Genomic DNA, 5,874 nt, shown 5'->3' on the forward strand with positions numbered 1-5,874 from the left:
ATGTTTTTCTGTTTCTGTTTTTCTCTGGAGCAACATCAGAATTACCTGGGAACTGCCGTGAACAATGTGACAAGTGTGGAGCTGGAGTAAAGTCCAAAAGTGAGAATGAGGATATTTGATATAATTGTTTGAACATCATGGTTACATTTTTTCCCAGTTTTAAATTTGAATATCCACCCATGTAAATATACTGATAATGAATTATCTTGAGACTAGTTTTAAATAAATGAATTTAGGGACTTTCTGCCCCCCCCCCATTCTTTGAGATTTTGAATCATATGTGAAGAACATAGAATATTAAAAAGGCAATTGAACTCCTTATAGCCAAACACAGCCTTAAATCTGCTTGTATAGCATCCACTGACAGATGGAATAGTTGTGCCTCAGCATATGGGTTGCATGTGGTCCAGGGGGGTTGTACCCTTGATATGCTTGAGTGGTTGGAACTCTGAACTCTATGTATCAACAAAGGGGAACCCGAGACCCACAGTTATTTTTAATTTCTGATATTAATGATCATGCATATACTGCTGAATTTAGCTCAATATATTTCAGGTAAGTGAAATGGTGCTTAATGTAGTCTTTAGAATAACTTTCAGGTGTTTTTAATAAAACTAGACAGCCAGGATTTTCTTAGAGAAATATAAGTGAAGCTTATGATGAATTGCCTTTGGAACATTAATCTCAGCAGTATCCAAATGAATGAGGAACACTGGACTGACTCTTAGATCACCTCTCTCGCTCGTACTCTGGAAGCTCTTGGTGAATGTTTACAATCATGGGATTTGATATTTCTCTTTGTATTTATAGTAACATGCTTACCTAAAATAGTTATGTGGCAGCAAATAGAGAAGCCTTGCTCTGTTAGTCAATTCGCAGTCTGTGCTGCTCTATTTAAGGATCTGTGGTCGTAGAACATAATTGAATGTCGTTTATTTAAGAATAACTCTGCCACATCTAGGGGGAGAAGTAGAATGATACCCAATCCTGTGATTCAAAGTGTAAACTAGCGAGTCTGCTGTAGTTCATTTCAGCGTCTAGAAATTTTACTTTTATAAAGATAATGTCTGGAAGATGTTGCTAATGTATTTTCCTTCACCACAGGGAACAGACTTTTTAAGTATATTAATAACTATTCCTGTATGATTAGTTTTTAACAATTTTTTTAAATAAACTTTATGGATATGACAACTATTTTACAGATGCTTCCATTAAATTCTTGGACTTGTTAATATTCTTTTCTTGCTAGAGGTAAAACATGAAAAATTTTTGTTTGCAGATTCCATTCCTTAAACTTTAAAGTTATATTGTCTTTCTTATCTCAGTTGGCCATTCATTCAGAACATACTGTGTAATTGTTACACAGTGTAATACCTCCTAGGTCTATTTCTGTTATAGCCTCTGGAAGGACCACTTGTGGCACAGAGCTTAAAGCCTAAAGGTTGACAGTTCAAACCCACCAGACTCTCTCTTGGGCAAAGACAAGGCAATCTGATTCGATAAAGATTTGCAGCCTTGGAAACTTAATAGTTCCCTGTCATATTGTATGTTGTTGTTGTTGATTGGCTTCAATTTGAGCACAACTCATAGCAACCCTATGAACAAAAGGCCTGAAGCTCCTCTACAACTATTGCCATTTATCAAAGTTTATGAGTTTCCTGAGGCATGTTGTTTAGGAAGTGGATGCCACTCCTGCTTCCAAACTATCATAGTATATTATTGTTACATGCCATTGAGTTGCCTGAGATGTATAATGACCCTCTGTACAGCTGAGCTCTTCCCTGTCCTGAGCCAGTCTCATTAATTCCAACACACCAACCCCTATCTTCCCAGTCACTGTATCAGTCCATCTCATCTGAGGTCTCCCTCTCCTGTGCTATCCATCCACCCTTCCGAGCATGATGTCCTTTTCCGAGGACTGACCTCTCCTGCCATGGGCCCAAAGTAAGTGAGACAGAGCTTCAAAGTCCTAGCTTCCAAGGAGAGACTTGGTTTCACCCTATCCAGGTCAGACCTCTTTGCAATGTTTCTGTTGATGCCTTGATGGTTCAAGCATGCTTCTGTTAATCAAAAGGTTGGCAGTTCAAACACCCTAGTCACTATATGGGAGAAAGATGCATCAATCCTGATAGCACGTCCGGTAAGTCCCAACCACCTAGAGTAGCTGGAAATTGCCCAGCCCACTGGCGGGGAGCTGCCTGAAATGCACAGGGCCCACAAGAGGGCTTCTGAAGCTGTAAATCTCTGTGGGAAATTGGCATTTCTGTCCTCCAGCAGAGCAGGTGGTAGATTGAGACCACTGGCCTGGTTAGCAGGGCAACATATTGCCTCCTGGGCTGCTTAACAATGACCCACAGGGGATGAGATTTACTCATGTGGACCTGAGAGTTTTTGAATGTAGACAAAAGAGAAGGGAATGTTTGAAAATGAACCCATGTTTTTTCTTAAGCCCTGAACCAGGGACTCCGCTTGAAGGTGCCTATTAATGGTTAGAACCCAGCTTGCTTTCTAGGCTGTGGTATTTGGAACATTTTGCAGGAAGAAGAAAAACAGTTGCTTAGTCTTCCTCCAAGGGGATGTGTTTGTAGCAGGCACCCACAGGGCTCCTTAGCCATCTCCAGGGAGCAATTATCTCACCCTTTGTTTTGAACTTTGCACCTACCAAGTGGCTGCACTAGCATAAGTGGTACTTAGCCAGTATAAAGGAGAAAGTGTATCTAAAAATCAGCTTAATGAGCAACTCTTTAGACAATTTGCTTTAGGACCTGGACAGGTGATGCCTAATCCAGAGAAGGAGCCTGAGTCTTGGGTAGAAATGTGATGTACCTGTGAGGAAGTATTTTTGTTAAGGGCCTTTGAGTCAGCTCTTAAACAGACCCTATGTCCACTATTATATGATCCTGTTATAGGAGAAACATGTTTCTGTTGCCCGCTGATAGAAACACCAATTTTAGAGATGCACTTTGGAGTTAAAAGAGCAGAAATTTGATTATATATGCTAGCATAGCAACATCAGTCAGTTTGTCCCGGATCTGTTTCAACAAGGGTAGTTTCCGAGGAGATCTTTGTAGTCTAGGTTAAGAGCTCATGTTTACTCAAGACTTGTAGGAAATATGGAGCTATCTTTAGTCCAGAGAGATTATGCAATTTAGTAGGCACACACAGCCTCCAAGAGGGCATCTTTTCAGTTAGCTGTTTAGTCATCCCAAGACAAGAATGGTGGGTCTCTTCTTTCAAGATGACATCTATATGACCAGGCACTTAAACTCAGAAGACACGTTGCACTGGAAAAAACCTGTCAAGGACCACCCCAAAGTGCTAAAGAGCAAAGATGTGCCTGATCCAAGTATTTTCAATTGCTCTCTAAGCACCTAAAAGGTGAACAAGAAAAAAAAGAATCAATGCCCCTGAACTTTGAGTGGGAGGAGAATAAGAGATTGGAAAATTCACTAGAATGCCTAGAAGTCTAAACAAAGGGAAGAAATCAAGAAGTTCAGAGGACAGCCCCCAAAACCAAGGTGAAGTATTATAATGAAATGAGTAAAGAGCTGGAGTCAGAGTGTGAAAAGAGAAGAACTCACCCACCATTTCTCAAGATGAAGGAACTAAAGAACAAATTCAAGCCTTGAATGGCAATACCTAAATATGCTATGGGCAAAATACTGAATGATACAGGAAGCATGAAAAGAAAATGGAAGAAGTGCACAGATTCACTGTACCAAAAAGAACTGGCTGGCACAGAGCCGATTCAGGAAGTAGCATATGATCAAGAGGCCGTGGCAAAAAAGGAAATTTAAGCAGCTCTGAAGGAATTGGGGAGGTGGGGAAAGGCCTCAGAAATTGATGGAATATCAATTGATGTATTTCAATAAACAGATGCAGTCCTGCATGTGCTCACCAGGTTGTGCTAAGAAATCTGGAGGACAGCTATATGACCAAATGTGTGCAAGAGTTCCAAATTTATTCCCATTCCCAAAAAAGGTGATCCAACAGAATGTGGAAATTATCAAACAATATCTTTAATACCATATACAAGCAAAAATCTTGCTGATGATTATCCAAAAACAACTAGAATTGTACATTGACAGAGAACTGCTAGAAATACAGTAGGGTTTAGAAGAGGCCATGGCACTAAGGATATCATTGTAAATGTCAGATAGATCTTGGCTGAAAGTAGAGAGTACCAGTGTCTATTTTTGTTTTATCTCCTATCCAAGAGCACTTGGTTGTGTGGAACACGAGAAGTTGTGGCTAACATTGAGAAGAATGGGAATCCCAGAACAAATGCTTGTGCTCATATGAAACCTGGAAGCTATTGTCTGAACAGAACAAGAGAACAGTGCATATTGCAAAATGAAGAAAGGAGTGCATACTTTTTCCATACTTTTCCAGTCCATATGTAAAATAGATCTTTTAGGAAGCTGGACTTTATGAAGAAGAATGTGGTGTCAGGATTGGAGGAAGTCTCATCAACAACCTGCATTATGCAGATGACAATTTTGCTCCCTGAAACGAAGGAATTCTTGAAGTATTTGCTGCAGATGGTAAAGGATTGCAGCCTTGAATATGGATTGCGCCTTAACATCAAGAAAACAAAGATCCTCATCCTTGGGTCAATTGGCAGTGTCATGATAGATGGACAAAAGATTGAAGTTTGTTATTGATTTCATCTTTCTCAAATCCACAGTCAGCATTCTTGGTATCAGCAATCAAGAAATCAAGACATGTTGCTTTGGAAAAGTCTGCTGTCAGGGACCTCTCCAGAGCACTAAAGAATAGTGAAGTCAATCTAGAGACTAAAGTGTGCCTGTTCCAGGCCCTGGTCATCTCAATTCCTTGCTCTGCATCTGAAAGCTAGATAAGAACTAAGGATGACAGAAGAAGAATCTATGCCTTTGAGTTGTAGTGCTAGAGCATGGCCTGCTAACAGAATATACCGGTCCATCCTGGAGAGGGTGAAACCAGGTTGCTCCTTGGAGGCAAGGATTTTGATGCTCCATTTCACCTACTTTGGGCATGTTCCTTTGCTGAGGATCTGCCTCTCCATTAACCCTCTATTTTTTACAAGCATTATGTCTTTCTTCAAGGACTGTCCCCTCCAAACAACACACCCCAAGTATGGGGGATAGTATCATAACTCTGGCTAAACTTCTTCCCGGATAAATTTACTTGTTTCTTGGCAGTTAATGGCATATTCAGTACTCTTCACAACACCACAATTAAAGGTATCCATTCTTCTCGGACTTCCTCATTCATCTTTCAACTTTCACAAACTCTCCTAAATATAAAAAGACAGCAGTTATGGTTACAATTACAATCTGAGTTTACAGGGGACAGAAATTAAGATGACTGAGTAGCTGGCAAAAGTAATTCAGAATCAGAAAGATTTTACAGGTAAAACTGTGAGAAGAAAATAACTAGGTGGCTGGAAGGAAAGGGAAAAAAACCCCAAGATTAGACAAGATCACCAGTGAAAGACCCAAGGAGGTTTCATTGTGTCACAAAGAAAATACCATTTTGGAGAGTGATACAATAAAGTTAAAAAGTTGGTGCTTTCAGTATTTTAGAATAAACTCAAAATTGTCCTTGATTCCAAGTCATATAAAAAGAAATTCTGGGATTGAGGCCTCAGATCTGGATTTAGGGAAAAGGTTGGCCATTTGTAAACTTTTTTATCTTTGAAATGGTCTTTATTCAATTATTTAGTTACCAAATACCTTATGAGCATCAAGTTTGTGCCTGTGTTGTTTTAAAGGCTGCAGAAATGATGGTCTAACAACAGACACTGTTGCCCCTCTCTTGGAATTGTTAATGTGAAAACCAGAGGCAGCAAATTATTTTTTTCCCTTCCTTCCTTCCTTCCTTCCTTCCTTC

This window comes from Elephantulus edwardii, unplaced genomic scaffold, assembly GCF_000299155.1.
Source record: "Elephantulus edwardii isolate Elephantulus edwardi_28Jun2011 unplaced genomic scaffold, EleEdw1.0 scaffold00004, whole genome shotgun sequence".
NCBI classification, from domain to species: Eukaryota; Metazoa; Chordata; class Mammalia; order Macroscelidea; family Macroscelididae; genus Elephantulus; species Elephantulus edwardii.